Below are 24,598 nucleotides of genomic sequence, written 5' to 3'. Positions count from 1 at the left end.
AAGCTGAACAAATGAACCCTAGAGGCTGTTGACCTAGTCATGTGTTTGTTGGCCTTTGGTAACTTGATGTCAGAGTTCAGTATCTTAGGAGTCTTATCACAGTGTAAACTTTTTGGGCAATTCCTGGTTGTGAATGCACGAAAAGGATGTAGTTTCCTTCTCCTTCTCAACTTTTTCCATCTTTTTCTAAGGTAAATTAGTAAGGTGCTAATTTTGGTATCTCTTTTCTGAGTTCTGCATTGTTTTTCCTAATCAATTCTCTCAGATCTGCTCAATCTCCATTTAATTCAGTCAGCTACTCAACATCCAAATCTTTTGTAATAAAGAGAGTGCTAATTTTCCTTTATTTCAATTGTCTTTCATCAGGTGTTATCATATAACTCAATCATCCGGCATTGGAATTTGTAATTTAATCAATAAAGGAGGCCATTTTTCTCAAGAAAATCAAGCAAGAAAGATTTGAGGAAAATGCACAGTGAAAGGAAGGTGAAGAACAAAAAAGGGTGATAGGAGCTGTGGTTGGCATTTAATAGCTGCACACTTTGGTAGCTATATTTACCTGGCAAGTAGCAAGCAAAAGAGATACCACTACTTTAAAATTAATGGGTGCAATGATTTTGCCTGTGCATCTTGCAAAATCTAGAGGGATAATCACGGATAATGCTTAAGTTGCTATGACAAGCACCTTGCACCATCTCCAGGTGTTGGCAACCCTGTGGATGAACATTCACACAAGGAGTTTGATATCAAAAGAGACACTAAGAAATAAACTTTTCTGTGGGAGCTCCTCCAGCCTTTCTGCTTGGCATTTTACTGTGTTGCTGTTGCTTTAGATAAGGGCAGAGGAGGGATGATCTGCAGCTCCCTTGATGTGATCACTGAGGGGCCCAAGGCTTTGCAGCACAGGAGTGTCCTTGCCCACAGAAAAAGGTGGCTGTGGCCTGTGAACCTGCTCTGTCCCTGCCTCTGGCTTTGCTTGCAGGGTTTCTGCTGCCCCAAGGATGGGGGTGGTGCTGTGCTCTTCTGGCAGGATGAGAGCATGACTGTTCATTGCCAGCAGTGAGAGCTGCTCTGGTTTCCTTCCCTGGCCCCTCTGAAAGAGCATCTCTGCTAGTTCTGCTGGAGCTGTGAATTTTGCCCCATGGGTGAGGTTTGTTTTGCATTCAGCCCCTGGAAGACAGCATGCCTTCTGCACACTGCCAAGCAGCTTTGAGCAAGACCTGGTTGGGAGATTGAATGCCCCACTGGAGAAGCATTTCTGCTGGGCCACAGCTGGAGTCTTTCCTTAGCCCCTTGACTGCACAGCGAGATTGCCTGGGCAGGTCTCAAATATCAGGCATCTGTAGAGTCAGCCATGGTTTTGCTGATAATTTGCTTGCAAGTATTATGGTCTCAACTTGGCAAAGTCTGCAAAACACAAGATGAAAGATATCAAAACTCTTCATTCAGAAAATGTTGATATTTAAAATTACAGTGAATCGTTTGGTGTTTAAGGCACGTCACTGCTCCTTTGCTTGTATCTCTCCCAAGGCTTGGTTGCTTGTGCTATAGACACATTTTCTGCAAATCAAACATTGAGCCAGCTGTTGAAACACCCATCTTGTGGGATTTTTAGAACATGTATTTTAGTTGAACCAGGCATGCCAGTAAAAAAGACTTAATAATACAACATTTGGAGAATTTTTAATACATGGTGTGTGGCATTTGTCTTGTAGATTTTAGTACTCCCCTTGAGTGCTACTCCAGATTGAATAAATAGGTATTTAGAGAGTCTTCAGGTGCATATTTCAGCCTGCATTGACAAACTTTTCCTGTGGTAAGCACAAGAGAATCAAGTGTAGAGCTCTACAGTAAATAGTCTTACTTCCCCCTCACTTTCCATCCCCAACAACACCCTAAGCACTCAAAGCTGTCTCATAATGGAGAGAGGGTCTTACCTCAGGGTTTATTAAGTAATGAACATCATGGATTGAAAAATGCCTGGATGAGGATAGCATTGGAAGGGGCTGCCCATAGAGTTGGTGGAGTCACCATCCCTGAAGAAAAGACTGGATGTGTCTCTCAGTGCCATAGTCTGGTTGACAAGTTGGAGGTCAGTCAGAGGTTGGACTCAGAGGTCTTTTTCAGCCTAAATGATTCTGTGATTCTGTGTGAGTCTGTGAAATTATATGGAGATGAAATTGAAATGGCTTGGTCCTATATTCTTAGCCACTCTTGAATTCAAGTCCTGCTCCTGTTTTGCACAGCTGTACCAGAAAGTTTTGGACAAGGAACGTGTGGAGTGTGCCAATCAGACAGCTACAAAATCTACATAACTGCAGCTGGATGACAAATCACTCCCTCTGCCCTTGGAAAATATCATAGAAGCCCTTTCTTAATATAAGCAATATTGCAAATATTGTTCATCTTTTTTTTCATAAACCTGTGCTTGAGTCTATTCTCCAACCTTTCAACAGTGCCAAAGGATTACCAAACATGCACCATATGATTGTTTATGATCCCTGGTTGCTTCTTGTGCACTCCAAATAATGTCATCAAAGCCAGTGCTGTTCTGCCTGTTGTGTTTGGCCAAATATGAGAGCAGAGTTTCTCCCACAGAGTAGCTTAATGTGCCGTATTTGAAGATTGATGTTTGGAGCTATGACTCTTTGACTGGCCAAAGCAATCAGTGCTCTGCCCAGCCAGGCAGCCTAGGGAACTCTGAGGAGCTTTCTGATGAGAACTGTGGCTGAAGATGTTTCTCGGGGATGATTTAGCACTCAAGAGCTCAGAGCTTTGTGGAACTGGATCATCTTCAGAAGTAAGCAGTGACACACACGGATCACCACTCTGTCCTTCCCACAGTAAATACTTCCACTTTTCACATTAAAAAAGGAAAAACTATGAATTATATTTTAGTCCTGCTTTATTTTACATGATTTTTAAAATCATGCCAGTGTGAGGTATGTCCAAAAATATTTACATATATGTTCATTAATTTTTCTCCACTTGCTTTTGAGCTGCTAAAACATTTTGTAACACTTGGTTTGGGTTTTTTTTGTCCTGCTCCCAGCACTAAATAAGGTATTTTAGTGATTCAATGTCGATCAGGAATTTGGGGGGAAAGAAAAGAAACACTGCAACCACTTTTAGCTCATCTCCTAAAGGATGCTGGGTTTTGCTCCCACTGATTTTGAATTCAACAGGCTGCAGAAGGACTGGATATCATTTAGCTATTAGAGATTTTTGTTTTCCTGATCATTGTGAAGTAGCATCATTAACACAGGCAAATTACCATGCTTCACTGTGCTGTGTCCATGGTACATTAGAGGTTCTTTTCCATTGGTAAAGCAGAGTCTATTCTTCTGTAAAATCATTGGCAGTTCTTTGGCAAGAGAGACAGAGGGACTATTTAATGGGAAGAAGAGTGGTCTAATAAAGGGGAAAAAGTCGAACATGACAAGTGCAAGGAAAGATAGGAGAATGTTGGTTTATAAATCACTGCATAATTGGGCCAAAATATTCATCCATTTTCACAGGGCCAGGGAGAAAGAGGACAGCAGTTTTGGGGTAAATGAGTTATGTGATTTTTTCATAGTGCATTTTAGAGGAGTCAAGTGCTCTATTCATTTCTCTTCTCAATATGAGTGCTGTGATTTCAAGCTAATGGAAAATTGTTTGTATTGCTGAATTTTCTTTTTTTGAAATGGTGTATTGGCTTTTGGTTGAAGAACTTAGACTTATGCTTAAATATGTCTGGATTTTACAAATACGTCTTTAGTTTAATAAAATGAAACCAATTAACCAGAAAAATCATTGCCAATGGATTTTACAGGTAGATAAAAATATATTGCTTTTTCTTGAAACATTTCATCACCCTTTTGAATGTTCCTTTTTATTTCCTTTGCCACCAATGACAAAGCACTGTGCTAATTTTTTCCCCCATGCCTTTTCCTGAAAACATTGATCTCTAGCCCTGATTGTGAATGTGTGTGTGTGGGGATATTAGGCATGTCCTTATGCATTTATTTATTTCTGACTCAGTGTTTATTTCTTTCCCTGGTGTTGTTCAGTGTGTTTAACTTGTGGCCTGATGAAAAACAGAGCACACAAACTATAAAAGAGTTGTTCTGAAAAGGTTGCATAAAGTGGCACAGGACCCAAGGGCTAATGAGCCATCTCTCAAAGCTAGGTATTAATGCAACTGCCGAAATGTTTGGCACAGCAGAGACACTGAAGAAAGCAGTGGCACCTGATTGTCACCCCTCTGGATCTCTGGGAGTGGACATGTCTTCTGGAAACTCTTCTGAGGTCCCTCATTATGTCAGCTGTGCCTTGCAAGTGAGAGTGGGGACAGAGACCCACTATCCTGCAGTGCCACAGAGGTCTGTGGAAATGAATTCTGGTGTCTGCCTGCCTGTCTCTGAACAGGAATACTCATATAATCACCTATAGCAATATTTTACTTGGAGGAAATTTAAACATGAGGCCTCGCCAGCCTCCTCTATCCCTAAATTTTCCATCAGTTCTGCCTGCAAAGAGGGCTGGGTAACACACATGACATGGATGCATGCTGAGGAATTGTAAGATTTCTATTTCCATTACCTCAGCCTTCCCCATTCCCTTGTAGCCTTTCCTTCTGCTTAAAATGCAAAGGATATTAACTTCTATGAGATACGGGGTGGAAACCAGGCAGGCACTGCCTTGGGATGACATGGTTTTCCCTGCTCTGCAAACTCTGTAAACTGAAGCATAAAGAGTCTGCTTTGATCCCTAATAACTTTGCTAGTTTGCTTTAGTTACCACTTGATACAGAGATGACTTAAACATGGTACTTTGGGGTAAAATACAGAATGCTTGTCCAAGTACATGGCAATTTCACACAAAATTAGCTGTTGCAAACAGACATCTCTGTTCACATCAACTTTGCCCAATTTGTCAGAAAATATCTGAATCATCTAAAAGAAAAACAAATACTAAATTTGGGTGACAGGAAAGGTTTTAGTTCTTTTCTTCTGCAAACTGTGGGAGTGCCCTGCAGGACAGTGACCTTTTTGCATCATTGCTTTCATTTAGCAGTGGTTCTCACATTTTAAAAGTAAGTTTAGATATTTTACCAGCAGCCTGACATCATTACTAAGACTCTGCGTGTTTACTGTAGAACTGATCTAGTTGAAGGAAATGATTACATGAGAACTTTAAAGGAGATACCCTTTCAAAGGGGTGTGAACTTCAACACAAACCTAACAGTTGCTTAAAGTCCTTGTGGATTTCTGAAACTGTCCCATGAGCCACACCAAGTTGTGAATGATGCTGCCCTTTAAACAGCCAGGACAGCCCAACACCTCCTTCCAGTAGCTTTAGTGTGAGCAGCATGTGCTGGTTTATATCCAACCTCGTCCACTGCTTATTTAATTCTCACTTTTTTCTTGGCTTGTGTTGAATTCCTGGCCTGTCCTTCATATTAAAATGACTTTGTTCCTCCAGGGAAACCTCCCCCACTTCAAACAAATGGTACCAACACCAAATAGCTGCTTTGTGGTATCCAGTTTTGTCCTGAATTTGTTTTAAAGCTTCCCAGGAACCCTTGGCTACTTCGCACAAACTGTTAACTTGAAGGTAATAATTTTGTCTGGGTTTTGTCACAGAAATTCAATTAAGGAGGATTATGAACACAGTTGTAGGCCTGTTTCATTTACAGTTGCAAATGAAACCCAGGCCACACACTGATTGTTTATACAGGAAAGGAGATGCTGTGTAGTTTTGAGTGGCTGAATTACCTGCACGTTCCTTTGTGTGGCTTCACTTATTGCAGAAGGGAGGGGAGTGAGACTTGCAAAAATTAATAAAAAAGTGATATAAAGATGGGAAAGAAATCACCAAGGGAAAAACTACCCCCACTGCTTTTCCCTGGGAGGCACACATCCCTTCTACACATAATAAACTCCACAGGGATTTTCTTCCTCCTTAGAAAATATATCCCAAAGGGCAGGAGTGAGTAGTCCTTTATTTATTTATTTATTTATTGTAAACAAAGAGCAATATTCTGTTTTCATGGCCTTGATTTGGCTCCAAGTCCCTGAGCCACTGGGGACAAGGCATAAGGTTTCACTTTTTTTTCAGTTCTTATTTCTGGGCCACAGAAGCCAACATTTTATTCTGTTTTTCTCTGTTCAAGATTTTCTGCAGGTATCTGAGTTCCCCAGGTAGGAAAGGGGAGAGGAGGGGGAAGGGAAAAAAGGCCATTTACCATATTGGAGCAACATGATAGCTGCTGCAGAGGCTGGCTCCAGGTGGAAGCAGTATGTTTGGAGACAATGAAACAAGAAGGGAATTTGTTTATTCAGGAGATGCCTTTTTAAGTTATGAAGGGCAAAACAAAGGCAAAACTTGTTTTGATGTCCTCTGATAAAATTACTGTGTTTGTAGAGAGCAATATCTCTCAACTTTGCATTGCAGCAACAAACTTGGGAAATACTTTTGCACCACTCAGGAGATATGTGAAGGGCACAGTACTTGGGTCACCCCTTTCTCCTTATGCAGGCTTTGTCCCACAGTTTTGGGCTCTGTCCTCTGAGAAATCCCACACTGATTTCCTCAGGGTGTTGCCTGCCTGAAGACAGGAAGGATAAGGCTTAGCTCCCATATGCTGACCTTTATTCATAAGGAGTTATCACCATTTTGTAGATGAGGAACAGATAGATTACCAAAGGTGGAATCAGCCCTAGCTGAGTCAAGACTAGGCACAGTCCCAGGCTGTTCCCTGTATGAAGTGAGTGCTGTGGTGTCTGCTGAAGGACTGACCCAACACATCACCTTTGATTAAAGCTCTCCCCAAACATACTGTATTTAACAACTTGTTTGCCTCTTGTTTCTTACATTCTTCCTGATCTTTCAATTCTAGGAATGGTTATACTGTCCTTACTGTGGTTTCAACTACATGCCTAAGAGGCTTACTGGATTCTTCACCAGATGAGGGGGGAAATAAGCTCTTTAGTTTCTAGCTTTAGATCAGATACTGTTTCTGTAATTCTCTGTACAGACTTGACACTGTTTAGCACTGAAAGAGAAGCAGGCAGCTTATTAACTCTGAAAAACTTCAGCAAAATTCACTGTAAGTGATGCAGTGAAGTGTGAACAATATCTAGTTTTGCTTCACATCCAGGACAATTCATCCTGTGGCTGTTACAGTATTTTATATTTCTCAGTTGTTTTGTGGTAGAGTCGTCTAGTGTCAAAGCAAACTTCTTGTTGAGGTAAAACCTGGAGGAAAAGAGTGAAAGGCCTTATATAAAGGGTGATCTGTGAGTCTCTTGCATTTTGGGCACCTTTTCTAGAGAAGTTAGGACAACTGAACTCAGCATTTCAAACCAGGTGAATATGGCTTTATGGAGAGTATTATGTCTAGATGAATTTGAGTATGAATAACCTTGCAGAAGTCAGTAGATTTATGCTGACACAAAAATAGTGGGGGAAAAAAAGGGAAGGATAAGTATTTCACACAGCCATCAGACTGTCTTGTTACAACTGATTGGGACAGTCTGTGATAATCCAGTTTTGTTGTGTAGTGGAGGAAGGAGAGGAGCATCTCCAGAGGGTGACTCACCAGAAGGGTGTTCCCAGGGGTGACAAGAGCTGATCTTTGGGACTGCTGATCTCCTCCTGCTGACCTTCCAAGGCTTGCAGCCTATCTTAGCTCAGGTGAATAAAGTAGGGTGAGATCAATCTTTGCCTGTGTTTCACTCACATATTTTATATTTGGTAGAGCATATAAAAATTGTCCCCTTTTTAGCATCTTTCAATCTGTAGATAGCAGAGTTAGATCCTTAGCCAGCATAAATGAGATATACTTCAGTACTAAAGAGCTGACTTTGATGGAGTAACTTCTGCTTTGCTCCAATTCAAGCAGTTTCAATCTCCATAGAGTTTTCTGGGTCTGTTTCAGTCATACCTCTAAGCTTTATACCTAAACTTCAGCAAAAGGACAGAAAGAGGCTGCATGGTATGTAAAGTGCACATGATTTCAGGCAATATCTTATGATTTAGATAAAGCATTTTAGTTTCGTGACATCTGGCAGCATTGCTCTCTCAGAGTGTAGCAGAGAAATAATCCTTTGAAATCAACTCTGTTGGAGAGTGAAACATTTTTCACCAGCCTAGTTTAAAAATCATATCTGAGCCTTTTTCTCTTAACTGGTTCAGCACAAACAAACAGTGCACACAGGATGTTGCTGTTTCAGCAGTTTCCCTGGAACCTGCTGTACATTTAAAATTATTTTCCAGCTTTTTTTTTTTTTTTTTGTAGCAAGTTATGTTTCTTTTTTTTTCTTTTTTTTTTTTTTTTTTTTTTTTTTTTTTTTTACATAGAAGGTAAAATGTGTAGTTGAATCACAAAGCTAGATAAAGTATTGTGAGCCTGCGTTGGACTGAAGTCCTTTTCATTCAAATAATGACTTTATGTGCTTATTATGGAAGAATTGAAAGAAGTGTGGGAAAGTAAGACTGAAAAAACTCAGAACCCTGTATTTCAGCATTGTGGGGAGGCTGACTATTAATATGGGAATTAATAACCCTCCAAAACCACCTCATCTAAGCAGCAGCAGTAGGAACTGGTAGTGCAGAATGCACAAACTAATTCTGTTTCAGAGAAGCTAAAATTAAATGTTTGTAACAGCTTTATGTGCATACACTCTCAGCAGGAGCCGTTTTCATTCCCTTTAGGCAAACTCAGAAAAAGTTGAACATTTAACAGCCTTGAACTACCCAGTCTGTGTGCCATATGTACACAGCACTGAGCCATGCCTGTGTTGTCAGTCTTTAGAGTCTTCCTGAAAGGTGGAATCTGGCTGGTTGTTAGCAATCCATGTCCTTAGAGGCACTGGAGCAAAATGCTGATGTTGATCAGAAGGGGAAGGTCTGAAATTGTAAGAAAACAGAGAAGATCCATCATGCATTTTCACAGATGATAAAAGGCTGACAGTGGTAGTCTGCTTATCAAATAACTAGATTTATTGAAATAGCCTGTGCTCTCATCAAATAGTTTGCTTTTCATGTTTTTGTTTCATTTCATCTTACTGAAGGTGTCTCAGGTTTTTTCCAAACTTGCTATTGCTACTGTGGCATACTGGCTAATTTAGACCATTTCTTATGTTAATGCTTAAAAGCAGCATGGACTGCAATGTCCTCTTCTCACTGACATTGCAGGACCTCAGAGCAAAGCCAGTCCCTGTCATGAAATCTGAGATTCCTGGAAAATAAATCAGAAAAAATAATCTGATCATTATAATTTTGTTCCTTGCAAGATGATAGTGCTAGTGATAGTGCTACACATTTCATTTAGCATGAGCCTAGTGCTGTCAGCTATGCTCAAAAATGGGGTAGAATAATTTTTAGTCAGTAGAGAGGAATGAAATGCAGAAACAAAAATGTTGCTAGCATATGACACCCCTGTGCTGAAAAGATCGTTCCTTTCCTAACTCAGCAAGGTATCACATTTTGTGGTTTTGTTCCCAGGGGAACAAGCTTCTGCTTTCCTCCTTTTCTGAAAGCATTAGTAAGATGGAGAGTGGAATATTAATAATTGAAAATGCAAGTTGCAGTAATGCCATTTGCATAAGGATGTTTCTTGACCCGTGGAGGATATTCACTGTTTGTTGGAGAAAATATCAACAGAGGAACTCTGGGAGCCTGGTGGATCTAAAAGGCTACCTGGAAATAAATTTATTGCTCAAATTAATCTTAATGTGGTTACCAAGACTGGAATTCTCTGTTTGCAGCCTGCACTTTTTCCTGGAAGATGTGATGCACTATCAAGAGATCAATATCCCCCAGTACTGGGTGTGGTGCCAGTAAGCAGACATTTAACATGGAATAAAGGGGTTTTTTAAAACAAAGGACATGGAAACAAGTCCTTCCTCCTGCAGGATTTGCTTGTTGAAATTTAAGAGTCCCAGTGACCTTCACTGAGAAAGTCAGTCCTTCTGCAAAAGCATTTTAGCAATGAACCGCATGGAACTCAGTGGCTGGGGTCAAGACTGATTTGACTCTGCCGATATTTTAACCTGCAGTTTCAGGAATTGTGGTTTTCTGTTTGGACCTTTTGGGGTGGTGTTTGTTAAGCCAGATGCTTATGCAGCAGAGCCATCCTTCCATGCTGTTTTGAATGCCAGTGGTACTGAAACATTACTCATAAAGCGCGCACGCTGTTACAATTCGTGACTTTAACTCTTAGCATATTTATAGGCCTCATTTCCATCTTTTGTGGTCTCATTAATGGAGCAGCAATAATAAATTTTAATGTTAATGGGGGATCATTTCACCAACAGCAGAAGGTATTAATGAACTTGATACAATAGTTGAAAGGAAAGTAACTTTTTCGTAGTGTAATTTTTTAACCATTGCCCCTGGTTCTTTCCTTCCAAACATGTGGAAATTGGACAGTTTCAAAATTATGGAAATGATTTCATGCAGATAATCAGCTTCCTGGATATGTTGCATGGGAAATGCACTGTTTGCAGAAATTTCAGTGGAGGCACCCACTGTAAGTGAAGCATGAGCAGACTTTGCTGTAGTCGTGGTGGAAGAGATAGAAGCCCAGAAAGCTCCTTTGGTCCATGTGAGTTAATGAACTTCATCAATGGAGACTGAAAAAGTTGTCCTCCTTGTATAAAGTGGGCATTTCACATCCTGTTGTGAAGTACCTGTGGATAGTGTTAAGATGTGGTCTCACTGGGGACTTCAATTCCCCTGCAGACAAGGAATTGTACCTTAGGGCCCCCTGGGAGCACTCTATCTCAGTTTTCCCACTGGTGAAGTTGAGGGCTTTGAGCTAATGGAAACAGTTGGATTTTAAAGCTTGGTCAGTTAGTATCTGTGAAGAGTTAGTGTCTCCTGAGGGAGAGAAGTTACACTGTGGGGCAATCCTCAGCTGGAAATAAACAGAACCAGACACCATCCAGGACCTTCCCCAGTGCCACGTTGTTGAAGACCTCTGTGCTGAAATTAGTTACAGCTGTAAAGACATTTCTATATGCGTGTTTAGAAGTTGAAGTTAAAATTTCTAAAACATTTGAAGTAAATTTGCATTCTGGCCCCTGGTACAGTGCATCTGTTTGAGTCTTTTGCTGCTTAATTCTAGAAAGTTTGTTCCCAGTGAGTTTTCATCTCTCTGAGTACATTCATTAATCCTTTTTGGACTTAGCTTACACACAAATATAGAAGAAGCTTTGAAGTGGATTGGCAACTTTTCACCACCCTTCTTTATTTTGTTTTGTTAAATAGTAAGTTTAAAGGTACTAGAGTAGGTTAAGAATTGCATGCTTAAAGTATTTTGTTTCCTGACAGAAAAGAGATTGGCATGTAAATGTGCCATTCAAGCTAATCAACTCAAAATCAGAAATTTACTGACCTAGAAACTTAATGTAGTCCTGTGAATTCAAGTATCTGCAACTTTTCTTAGAAAACAGAAAAAATATTTTTTTTCAAAAGAGGCATGTGATTGGTCTCTCTTTTTTTTGTAGATACTATTAATTTGAAAATTACTTCTGTGAGGTGCTGTTATCTTGCTTCTGTGCAGGCAAACTGTAAGCCCTAGCCCCCTGAACTAAGCAGAGGGTGACCAAGTACATATGGAAATGGACAGATAAATGCCAATGCAGGCCCATTTGAAGCAGGAAGAAAGGAAGGAAAAAAAAAAGAAAAGAAAAAAGAGAAGATTATCTGTCTAGCCTTATTGGCAAATGATCAGAAAAGTGACTGAAAGCATTATATTGCATTTTTTTTTCCTGCTTAGGGTTTGATAAAAAACTAAAATAAGTGGGAAACTTGCCATGGTGTTCTTGATTTTGGGCTGGGATGCCTGATTAACACTTACTCTGTCTCCCTGCAACAAATTGCTAAGTGCCTCAAGCAAATAAAGATATTGTCAACAACCAGCACTATCAATACTACTTGGTACTGGCAAAGCAAACTCATCTGTTGTTGGTAAAATGACTCCTCAGCATGTAGACAGGAAAGCACTTGCTTGGAATATGGATATAACCCAATCATGTGGCATGGAACCCCATATGCTCAATAAAGAGTCGTTTTTAGATAGACAAGTGACTTTGATATGCTTTTAACAGCTTTCTGCATCATCACCTTTTAAACTTTTTACTCTTCAGCTTTGGTTCAGCTGTATCTGATTTTTCCCCTGTTTTTTTTTTTTAAATGTCTTATAGAGTTTAGTGCGTGCAGATTTGGTTTGGGAATGGAGGTGGAGCACAGCTGGTGGAGCGGAGAAGCAGGGAATGAGATCTTTTTAAAGCAGCTAAACTTGTAGCCAGAGAAGATACTGCATTTATAATGTTCCCATTCTTCTCAATACTTAACAAGAAAAATGATTGTGTGTGTGTGTGACGTGAATATTCAGCACAGAGCTTTGGTAGCTGACCGTTCTCTTTTCACAGCCATCCAACCGCACACACATTCCTGAGGGATTACCTCACTGCCAGCGCTCCGAGTGTGGGACACGCCGAATCCCACCGACTGCACAGCTCCCTCCTGCCCGCTGCGCTGCTGCTTTTGGGCAATGACCTTTCAAAACACAGATCTACCCCCAAAAAAGATTTTTCATTTGTTTGCTAAATGGGAGAGATGCTGGGCATGGAAATAGGGTAGAGTCCGTAGGTTACGTGTAGAAATTCCTTTCCAAGCTTTCCACTCCCCTTTGGCTCCAAACATTCAATAACTTTCCAGCTAGAAAATGTTTGTCCCTTCCTTCTCTCTCTTTTTTTTTTTGGTGTTCTTCCCTTGTTTTGCATATTCTGACAGCACTGTTTACTTCAGCCTGCAGCTCCCACTGCTTTGTGTGCTTTCTCTGTCTCACAATTGCATAAATAAATCACTAAAGAAAATTTGCATTTGATGGGAATTTTTAGCTGATATTAAGTTTTATGGGTGGAATATAATATATGTGAGTTGGCTTAATTAATCTGAATTGTCATTTGAGACACGGAGGTCTTTATCTGTACGAGACTATTTTTGCCTTTCATATTTTTGCTATTAAACATGCCAGTGGATTTGAAAACCCAAGGATGACAGGTCTCAGAAAAGTATCATCTCTCTTGTAGCAAAATATCTGCTTATGCCAAGTGAAGCAAATCAGCATCATCACAGAGCTGAACAGTTAATTTATGCCATGAATTTTGAAATGCCAGGATATGGAATCTGAGGCCCATATATGTTGTAGCACTCTCTACTCACCCTGTTGGTGATTTGTGTCACATTAGAGGAGAGTTGCAAATGGCAAAATGGTTGAGACCAAGGGAAATGTGACTAAAAGTTTGCCCAGAGTTTCTGAGCCCTGATACCCTGCAGAGGTTGAAAGTGGTTTCCTTGCCCCTCCCAAGCAGTGGTTTGTGCCCCACAGCACTGCTGGATTTGGTTTTTGTGAGTGCAGGGTTTCTGGCAGGGCTGGCAGGTGGCACAGCCCTCTCACACTGCCCTTCCACAACATGGGCTGAGGTGTTTACACCTGCAGAGGAGTGGGGAGCACACGGGAAATTCATCTCATCAGCAGCTGCAGCTTTGTCTCAGAGGCATGAGGAACCAGCTTCTCAATTCCCATTTTCACCCTGTTCTTAAACATATGAATTGAAGGGAAGGGTGGAAATGCCACTTTACCCTGGGTCACACACACAACCACAGCGTGTTCAGTCCATCCCTCTGCCCAGGAACTTGATCTGTGATATTTATCCTTCCATGGCAATCAGGAAGGGTGTGAGCCTTCTGCAGGATCCCCACATCTGGATTCACAAAGCACAGGCTCTTGGGAGGGCTCCATACCAGTTCTGACCTTTTGACTTTCTCTGGAGCAAGGCTGGCAAAGGGGTAGCTTGAGATTGTTATACTGATTAATACTGAATAATATCAGTGCAGCTCCCCAAAGTGCATGAGGGACTGATTGAAGTACTAGCTCCAATTTATTTAATTTTCAGGCTAAAGATTTCCACACTTGCACAACTCTTGCTGTCATTTTCCATGCAAGGGGTCTGTGTGCCCCTGAGACTGAGACTGCATCTGCTCCTCTATGAAAACAAAGATAAACTGGTTCCTGGTGTGTTGTTCTTTCACTTACTCTTCAGCATAAGAACAAGCAATAAGAATGCATTTTAGATGTTAATGAAATTAATGAAAGCCAGATCTCGGAAACAGCTGAGATTGTTGACTGTCTCAGGCAGATTTTTACTTCATTTCAATTACAGATGAGCCAGAACCAAACCCCTGATTAGAATTGCTCCAAATTTTGGATCCACATCTCTCAGCTTTGCAGTTTTGACCAGTTTCCAGTGTTTAATTTTCTTCCTGTTTTATTTTTCCTTCTGGTTTTGCTCCAGGTGTTTTAATGGTTTCATTTTGTCTCTGTGAAAGACTAGCCTCATGAAGAGACGTGCTGCCCTAAGTCCCAGTGGGGCTAGAGAGGCATGATTTGGTTACAGGATGTGCCTGTGCACACTGGGGAGAGCTTGCACTCGACTTGGGGCTGAGAAGCATTTCTGTGCCATCTCGGCAGGCAGGTGGCTGTGCCTGCTGCCATCCTGGTAGCTCAGTAAGGCACAGTCCCTGGGAAGTCCTAAACGAAAAATGTCTTTCTGACTGGCCTGAAATGGCTGTGATTCTTGAAAAGTCCCCAGCTGCAGAATCTTACTGCTGGTTTGTTACCATGCCTTCACCCATAACTCCAGACCACTCCATTGACAGTGCAGTGTTCTCAGTCTGCACATATATAAATTCCATCCTGAATTTATACTCTGATTTTTTTTTAAAAAAAGGCCTCCTGAAGACAGTATATTAATAATAAACAAATTCCTTTTTATATCTCCTGGATATAAGGGGACCTCAAGCCTCTCCCTAGGGAGAGAGAATGATCTGAACAATCCGGTTAGAAACCTCAGAGGCAGCAGGCACACAGGAAAGGCAGGTTTATTATCTTTATTCTTTCATTGCTGTACTCAAATCCCAGGAACAGTGTTACTTGGGGTACACAGATACAGTGCAGAGCATTTTTAGGGAAGGTTTAGAAGAACACCTGATCATAATGGTTTTGAAAACATTGATAAAAGAGGAGGAAGAAAAAATAATTTACATTAAATGCTACAGTGCTTCATTTACACAATATAATAAAAAGCAAATTTTGTGATTCAAGTAATGATTGCAGGTTATTAAACTGGGCTTTAAAGGCTTCATAAATGAAAGCCTTTTAATAAATTATGAACATGGATGATAATGCTCTTGGAAATAGAGAGAATCTTTATTAAGCTTGGCACATTTGTTCTCCACCCACCCACTTCTTTGTTGCTTTACTTGGTCCCTGGATCACTGTCACAAAAATATGCCAGTGGGACAAAGCTTTAGTTAGGATACTACATGGGAAAGCACCACCTTCCATGGCTGCCAGGGCCTGGAGAACATGACATCCAGAGGAGGCTGGATTTGCTCTGGTCAGAGGAGGAGTTGTGGGGCATCTGAAGGGGGTGAGAGCCAATTTCATCACCAGATGTTTTCCATCTCTGTCTGTAAGAGAGCTCTCCTGTGCCATTGCTGAAAGATTGAGCAAGGCACTCACAGGGACAGGAAAGGTGAACAGGCACCTGTTCAGTTGGGAATTAGGCTGCTGGTGATGGGAGCAGGCATGGGGCTGGAGGGCAGAGCAGGGCTGGGCTTCATCAGGGCTTGATTTAGAGCACAGTAACATCAGTGGGTGCTTTGTCACTGGCTTGAAGGATCCGGCCTCGACAGTGCTGGAGTGAGGAACTTTGGAAATCATTTCACTGCTTCATTATGAAGAAGAGTCTTATGAAGGGTCTGCTCTGACAGGCATCAGATTGGGACTTACTGACCCAGAGGGGAGATGGCAGAGGGAGAGGCAGAGCCGAGGCAGGCAGCAGACAATAGAGCCTTCCTTCCCTTGACCAGTAATAAACCATGCTGGCGTAAGGGAAGCTGCTCCTGCAGGTACTGCCTTTTGATTAGATATCTGAGAGTCATAAAAAACTTCCTGTCATTAGGGTGAGTGTATGAGACAGCCCTGCCCAACTGCAGATTTGGATAACTTAATTTTGCCTGCTCAACTTGCCTTGCCATAGAGTGGAATATTCTGCTCTATTTTGCTTAAATTATTAAAGACTGATGAGGTTTCCAGCCTAGAAGTGACTGCGTTTCAGTGATGGATGAGTTGATTCTTCTGTGGATATAGTAATCAAGGCATTTTTCAGCATCTTCGGCATGAAAGGCACAATATAAATGTGAAATATTATTTTGTGCCATGCAGCTGCTCAAATCTCAAAAACACATTATGTCTCGGTAATATAGACAGTGTTTAAGACTGTTAAATTAAACTATTAAAGCCTATAGAAAAAAACAGAGATGACAGAGTGCAAATTAAATCTGAATTATCTTTAAATTGCTGTGCCAGTAGTTTTCAAACACATTCACAGTGACCTGGAAGAGAGCAGGGGGAGTGGAATGACATTCACACCTTCTAATTGGAGTCATTATCCATTCCTTGTTACCATGCTGCCCACAACAAGGGCATGACTGGGACACTGGTGACTTGGTGGGAGCACAAGGATGCCTGTGGACCACAAGGGGTGTTTTGACTGCCCTGCTGTCTCTCTGATTTAAAGCCAGGACAGGGCCTGGCAGCCACTTGTCAGATAGATAGTTTTTAAAGGCAATAAATGCCTGCAGGCTCTTTTCTGTGCATGGTGACTGAGGCGTGGGGTTGGAAGAAGAGGGGGGCATGGGGCATGACTGGGTTGTGCTCCTGAAAAATGTTTGTGCCCAAGGTCATGTTGGTCCTTCCTCCCCTCTTCTCTTCCTAACAGCCCAGGCCCACTGAGAGCCTTGGTGGACCAGGGGTTTGTAATGAAATCTATGGGCCCTCCTGGAATATCAGATAGAAAAGGAGCTTTTTTAAGTTACCTAAATGATCTGCCTGCCAAAATGAGTGCACCTGGTAGTATGTTCTCAGGTACTTTGTCTGGTTCATTTCTATCCAGTTGCAAGTGATGAAATTTTCAGAACTTCCTCTGGAAGTTTATCTCTGCTCCATTCTCTAATAAACACCCCACAGTGCATTTTCAAATTAAGATTTTGCCTTTGTTTCCTCAAGTCATTACTCACAATGGTATCTCTGTGTACCTCAAAAACTCCTTTTCCATCCTTAATCTTTACAAGCTTGCAGGCATGTGGATATCTGTTTATTGCACTTAGCCTGATGCCAATCCATCAGTTTGCTTCTTGGAGGACTTTATGACAGCAGAAAGTGATTAATTTTCAAAGCAGACACAGCCTTTAATCTGCAGAAAAGGAAACAAACTTTCCCCCTCTCCTTCGCTGATTGAATCTGGAAATGAATGAAGGATACCTGACGCAAATGTGTTTCTAAACCAGTTTTCATTAAATGTAATCGGTCAGTGCTGATCATCAGAAGTGCCTTGAAGATTGGCCCATGCATGTATAGGGAACTAAAGTCAGAATGAGCTTAGTGATCGATACTCATTCAACATCTTAATCTGCTCAACTGTATTAAATGGATTGCCCCAATGTCCTTGCAAAACAGGGAAATAATGTGACTCTTTGAGCTGGAATATTAAAGTAGACAGGATAAATGGAGGTGTCCAAAGTACTGCCAAGCAGCTCCTGACTTGCATCTTTGTGCCTATCATCCAGCTGTTTCTCCATATAAACCAATGTAATTATAGCTGTGGAAAACTCCCAAGGTTGGCCAAGAAAATCCAAGACTGACAAAATTGAAGGAAACATCTCAATGTGGCTCCCCTGTATGTGCTATTGTATTCCCAGGTCTCTAAACTACTGTCTCCAGTGGCTAAGCTGGGACTAAACCCCAGTGCACACACAACCTTAGTTCTGAGTATAGTTTGTTTGTTGTCTGGGTGTTTTATTAGTTATTGGGCTCCTCTTCAAATGGTGTGAACACTGATCTTTATCCTTAAGTTCATCCCTTGCTTTACTTGTTTCCATCATGGAGCTGAGCCTCTGTTCAAGAAAAGTTAAATATGCAAGTCATTTTACATACTGTTGCACTATAAAAATCATACTAATTTTATATACATATACAGTTAGCTCAGTAATGGCTAAAGATCTGTGTTCCTCCCTGGACTTATCATAGGAAATCTCTTCAATTTCCCTGCTGCAAAATGAGAGGGTAACTAGCAGTGTATTTAATTTAGTTATTTGAGGCTAAGTCTGCTATGGGACATTTCTCTGTGGCTGTGTCTTCTGGGGAGATTTGAATGAATGACCAAGAAGAATCTGAATCATCCAGTCATGCAAATTAAACCATTTCCATAATATGAGGGCTACTTTTCCTGATCCATAGTAATTGATGAGGCTCATTATATGTTAATATCACTCCTTTTTTTTAATCTTACATGTAATTCGCTACGGTGTTTCAATATGAAGGTATAATTAAGATTCAGATGGCAATTTCATTCTAGACTGCTTTCTACAGTTGCTTTAATAAAAATTAGAGCTTGGGATGCTATTTTCTCTAGAAGCAGAAAAAATATTCTTTTTGATACTTCAGATATAAATCCATTCAGCCACTGCTGAATTTTCTAATTGTGAATAAATGCAAAGCACCACCACTTCCAGGCAAGCACTGCTTCTCTTCTCCCATGCATGGTTCAGAGCCCTGCTGAAGCTCTTTGTTCAATGCAGCAGCCAGGACTCAGTTCCCAAATGCTCAGAAGCTCAGACTTTCATGTCAGCTGTACCCAAATCTTCCATCTACATATTAATGTTGATTTCCAGTGCCCATGGTGCTTGTGGTACCTGCTGATGAGGATCAGCACCAAGATCTGCACCCCCCCCCAGCTGCTAGGGGGGAAATCTGTGCGTGAACCTCCATGGAATTTCATTGATACTTTATTTTACACATCAGGGCCTTATGTGGGGCTTCAAGTGGGCAAAAAGTCTTTGCAGGAGAGGTACATGTATGTCTGTGTCCTTGCAGTGTGTCATTGCTTTGTGCTGATCCTCATCTTATCAACAGCCTCTGGCTGTATGTGGGATTTGATGGCTGCCTACCAGTTGACTACACACATGAGCTTATGGCAGGGATGCAGCTCCCTGTTGACAGAAATGCTTTGGAATGTAGTGTATGAAAAGAGCAAACTGAAATGTTTCTGTAATATCATGTGAGGAAAGACAAATGTGGGTGTACATGAAAACATCTCAGCGAGCCTGCTGACATGGGCAGGGAGAGGTGGATGTTGGAGTTTCTGTGCTTTTGTGAAGAGAGTAAAATAGTCACCACCTGGTAGTGGGAATTTCTGAAGTGAATGGCAAAATCTTTTTTTTTTTTATAGCAACAATTTTTCTGGAAGTGACCATTATGTTCCTGTTTTGTGTAGGTGAACCTGCTTCAGAGGTTTTCTTTGTTGGTACTTGAGGAGAATGGGAGTCTGTGTGTCTGGAGCACAAACCTTGTGCTAGTGTGAGCTAGTGCCTGGCAGGGCACCTCTCTCTGCCAAAAGGGAGATGTGCATTTCACAGCACCCTCAGCGTGAGTCCCCATGGGGTTAATGGATTTGAACATAAAGAAATTATCCCACCAAAGCCAAGCAGCCTCCATGGAGGTAGAAGAAGAGCAGAAGGGAAGAGGGAGCTGGTGGAGGGAGGCTGTAGCCACCAGGCTGGGGAGAGGGGCAAAACCTCACCTCCAGTGCTGGAGTGGATGGGACAATGTACACTTATTTCACTGTTTTTCCAGTGAGATAAGTACTGGGGGCATTCTGAGTGACCATTGTCCTGTTCTACAGTGGGGAGCACCAAGCAAAATCACTGAGTGGCTTTCTGATTCAGTTTCCCCTCCTGTAAGTTGGAGGAGATCTTTCCCAAAGATGCAGTAAAGATAATTAAGAGTTACACTGATGCTGTGGTGAGAGGGACCATGTGTGTCCTTCAGAGAGAGAACTTGCTATCTGACAGCTGCTTTAAAGATGTAAAAAGAAATGCAAAAGTTTGGCCTCACTTTGCACCATGTGGAAAAGCAGGACGTGTCTTTCAAGAAAGGAATTTATGGCAATGTTCTAGTTCTGAAGGACTGCAAATGGTGTGGGTCCTACTCTCCCTGGGTGTAACTGCAGCTCCTGCACCAGGCTCACACAAACCTGGGAATCTGGGCTTGCCTGTCTGTGCAGGTAGCTGCAGTGGGAGTGTGTTGTCTCTGTGCCATGTGTTGTACTGTAATGTGAGTTTTGGAACTGAGCCTGTTTTTAATAAATTGTACCTTTCCTCAACTGCTTCCTGTCTGTGTGTTAACCCAAAAATGAGCAACCATCACAGCAGCTGTCAGTGGATTTTTGTACATTCTCAGCAAAGACCCTCTGAGGAATTTCCTTGTTAAACAGATGAGCTATCAAAAGCACCTTTTCCTGCCAAAAAGGGCAAAAAGCGCAGAAAACTGAGTGAATGTTCAGTAAAATTCTGTTGCAGTTTAATGAGATCAGGTCTTGGAAGGAGATCTCTCCTGACTTGTGCCTGCTGTGAGGAGAGCCAGAATAATACATGGGAAGGAATCTTGAGCATAAACCCTTTATCATCTTTCCTTTGACTCTTTCAGGACATACTGGTAGTTTTGATGTATTTCTGATGGATGCTGTTGCTCCTGGAGCTGAGCTAGGCTGGAGGGGTTTGTAGGGCATCATGTACAGTGGGGTCTTGGCTACTCATGGACAAACCCTAATCAGGGAGGCTTGGGAGTGCCTGTTTCAGCCTTCAGGCTTGATCTTCAGGAGGAAAATTACTGACGTCAATTGTAAGAAAACAAGTGAGGTCACCAGGTCTGTCTGTAAATGAGCAAAACAGACCAAGACTCTCCAACCTGAAAAAGAGATGCACCAAGTGGACATGTGGTAGAGGTTCAGCAGATAGGAGAGAGTGTGGAAGCAGGCAAGGAAGAGGAAAAGAAGAAGGATGTATCTTCAGGCATCTGGAAGTCCCTGTTTTGCTTGCTTTATTGTTTTATGGTTAATTCCAAAGGAGCATTGGCTCAATATTGCTGTTGGATGGAAAGCTATGAGAAGATCAGGATGAGTGGTGATATGGAGGAATTGACCTAGAAAAGTGATGGGAAAAGGCTTGATTGAAGCAGTAGAAAGGTAGAACCTGGGTTTTTGCAAAGAAAGGAGGAAAATTATCTGATTTGAAACAGAGAGTGATATTAAAGAGAAATTCTGTGTCTGAGAGGCAGACAAATTGATCACATGAATTAAGACTATTCATTTCAGTGGTAATACAGAAATGTGCTGTCTGCTTTTATTCTGTCTCAGCTTGGGTTTGGCCATTTTTATTCTGAGTCAGTGCTGTCCTTCTGTACAGAATTCAGGTGAAGGGCTCTTTACTGACTCTAAGTCTTTCCATTATCTTATTTCTTTCCTAAGGGAGCAAGATTGATTCCCAATAAAACAGCTGGTTGATTTTTAAAATCCTAGAACTTGCCTATTTGTCTGATCTTTTGGTTTTGCCTGTGTGGTTGCCTGCTCTGCTCTGCCCTGCCCCTAAATGACTTTCACCCCAGTCTGTGGGCTCTGTGTCCAGGCTATTGCTTGCTGCACTGCTCCTCCAGGGATTCCCACCACATTGTCAGATATGAAAACTAATGAAAAGTCTTGTTTCTCCTTTTCCTTCAGTGGTTTTGATTTTTATTCAATTTGTCCCTGCCTGTCAGGACTGAATGACTGGAAAGAAAGGGGAAGTCACCAAAGCTCTTTCTTCACAGACCCTGAATGTGCTCTGCTTCATTCTCTCCATATTCCCAGGACTAAATAACCAGTTTTTTCAAGCTCTTGCATTTTCTTTATGCTTGTTTTTTACCCTTTTTGCCTTGACTTCTTCTTCTGGCACTGAGATCCTCCTCTTTGGAGCATTTCCTATTTTAGTGAGTAGGTTTGGCAGTAATGAACACGGGAGCATGGTCCAGGCCAATAGTGCAATGCATACCTTGATATTTCTTATTTATTTCTGATTAATGTTTACACAAGAAACCCAGCCAGTTTCCAGGTTAGAACATTTTTTTTCTCTGTCTCTGACCACTGCAAACTTCTCCTTTTATGTAGAGGAGAAAATAATTTTCCTCCTGCTTTTTTTGAAGGGATGCAGTAGCATTGAAGGGGCTGGGTTAGGAAACTGGCTGGTAATTTTGCATATTATACACAGGGCAGAATAAGACAGTCTGTTCTCCAGAGTTACTTTGGTTGTGTAGCACCAGGTCCTTTTTTTGTGAATGATGCAAATTCTGTGCAGATGAAAAAGTTAATGTAATAACTGTGTCTGGTATCCAGCATTATTTTTAATACCTTACTGAAGATAACTTTCATTCAGCAGGACATTGGTTATTTGACACACCATATTGTTCTTGTGGGTGGTACATTCCTACAAGACTCCAGAAGGCTACTGGCTCAACAACTGAGGAGTTTTAAGCAGTGCTTTTTGACAGATGCAGATAAAACTGGCAGTCATTCTCTCTCCAGTGTGCTGCCAGTGGCAGTATCCATGTCACATGCATTAGGGAAGATGTGAGAAGTTCCATGGTCCCATAAAGGAGTTTCCTCTGACTCACAGCCATCAGAGCTGGCTGGTGTCCTGGAGCATGTTTATGTTGTGCATACAGGGATGTTAGGAGGGAGATGCTGATGTTACAGAGCAGAGCAGTGATGGAAGCACAGGCAGCTGGACCAGTGTGGCTTGGCCAAGTGTGGAACCAGGGAAGGTCAGGATAAATGTAAATAGTGCAGTGGAAAGGCTCAATTTTCATTACATTTATCACTTACAGTCCATACAGTTTAGTCCTTTCCTTCAACTGGATAAATTAAGTAAATTACTTATGCAAGTCCATAGGCAAATATTACAGTAATTTTCTCAGAATTAAAATAAGCTTTGCTAATGAGTTCCTATGGTCTATCATGGAGCAGTGAAGACTTGTGAGCATCTGAATTACATAGAACTCAAATGAAAAATAGGTGTGCTTTTGTTCCTCATTACTTAATTAACCACAGTCTGCTTTCATTGTTAGCTGTTTTTTTATAATTTGAGTGACTGTGATTTTGCTTTCTTCATGTATTTGAGTCAGCAGAGTGATCACTCAGTTTTGATAGAATAATAACCATGTAGGAAATTGGGGTCACTTGATTTCCTGTAATTTCTTAATTCCCACCTATTGAAGAGGGAATTAAGACAGAACTGATACAGACAACTTGGCTATAACATCTCAATGTATAGGATGTCTACATCAGCCCAAAATATCCTTCCTGCAAGTCAGACCTGAGCATTGCCAAGCCTGACATCAACCAGCCTTGGGACTCTGAGCCATATCATTCTAGCAGGTGGTTCCCTGTAGCAAAGGAAAATTAAATATCCCAAAGAATTATACTCAGCTATGTAAAACATTATTAAAAAGAACATCCAAATAAGATTTGTGTGTTTCTTGCTCTCTGTCTGTGCAATGTCAGGGAGCCAGGCACAGCTGGCTGATTTTGTAGGTATGGGTGACAGATTGTGGTGGTGAGACCTCACTCCCGCAATTTTAAGGAAGCATTTGTTGGAGTAAGTCCCACACAAGCTGCAGAATTGCAGCAGATTTAGCCATGGTTATGTGGGCAAATCAATTTTCATCCATCAGCAGAGTGAAACTGAGAAGCACTGCCAGTTGTGGAGTACATTGGCCCACGGTGTAAAAAGCAATTTCCCACCTGTGCCCTCAGGGACAGGCAGACCTTGCTGCCCAGGCAGGCTTGCAGGCACCACCATTCCACCTCTTGTCTTCTCAGGTAGAAATCAACTTGACTTTGTGGGCTTGGATTTTTCTCATATTTTAAAGCTTCAGCACATCTCCAGTGTCTGAGTACAAATACTCCACTGTAGAAAGCTCCATCAGCACAGGGTCAATACAATGCCTATTGCCCTCAACACTGAACTCTTTCATTCTGGTCTTCTGAGAACTTTGCCATTCAGAGATCCACGTGAATAAGGCAGCAGTAATGCAGAAGTCAGCCTGTGCTGAAGTGCCTGGATTTGGTGGAAACCTGTGCTAATGTCTGTGTGTCAGCTGCCTTCCCTTCCAGATGTAGCTAAATGACACCTGGCTCTCTTTTGTCCACACTGTGCTGCAGTCTTGCAGTTCCATTAGAGTCTGCAGCACCTGGTACAAAATTATGCTTAAAAGAATTAGAAAGGCAACCTTCAAAAATTATATGAAAAGGAAAGAACAGAGAAATAAATTAAAAGAAGATACCTAAGTCAGCTTACATGAATAGCATTTCACCATTCTAGGGAGAGAATAGCAGATATTTCTTTAACCAGCAATTCCAAGCTGCTGAATTGCTCTGAGATATCTGATTTATCCAAATATCCTATCTTACACTGAAATCAGACTCTTAATGTTGCTTATACACTCTTCTTACAGCTGAAAATCCTAAATCATTTTAACATTTCATCTACTGTCTTTATTCCTTTGAACAGAAATAATGGAAAGAGGATAGAGGGATAAAGAAAAACACCAGTGGGAAGTAGAATCAAATCTGACTGATGAGACATAATGTAGTTAAGTAGCAGA

General features: G+C 41.4%; 1 protein-coding gene across 4 annotated transcripts in view; it reads left to right on the top strand.

The window, feature by feature from the left end:
• SEMA5B (semaphorin 5B) overlaps positions 1–24,598 on the top strand; it is a gene marked incomplete at its 3' end in the record, with an annotated part of 260,024 nt that overhangs the window by 82,596 nt on the left and 152,830 nt on the right. The window lies entirely within an intron of this gene.

The sequence above is a fragment of the Erithacus rubecula genome, assembly GCF_903797595.1.
Source record: "Erithacus rubecula genome assembly, chromosome: 8".
Classification (NCBI taxonomy): Eukaryota; Metazoa; Chordata; class Aves; order Passeriformes; family Muscicapidae; genus Erithacus; species Erithacus rubecula.
Note: the sequence above shows the minus strand (reverse complement) of the source record. Positions and strands in the feature narration are given on the sequence as shown.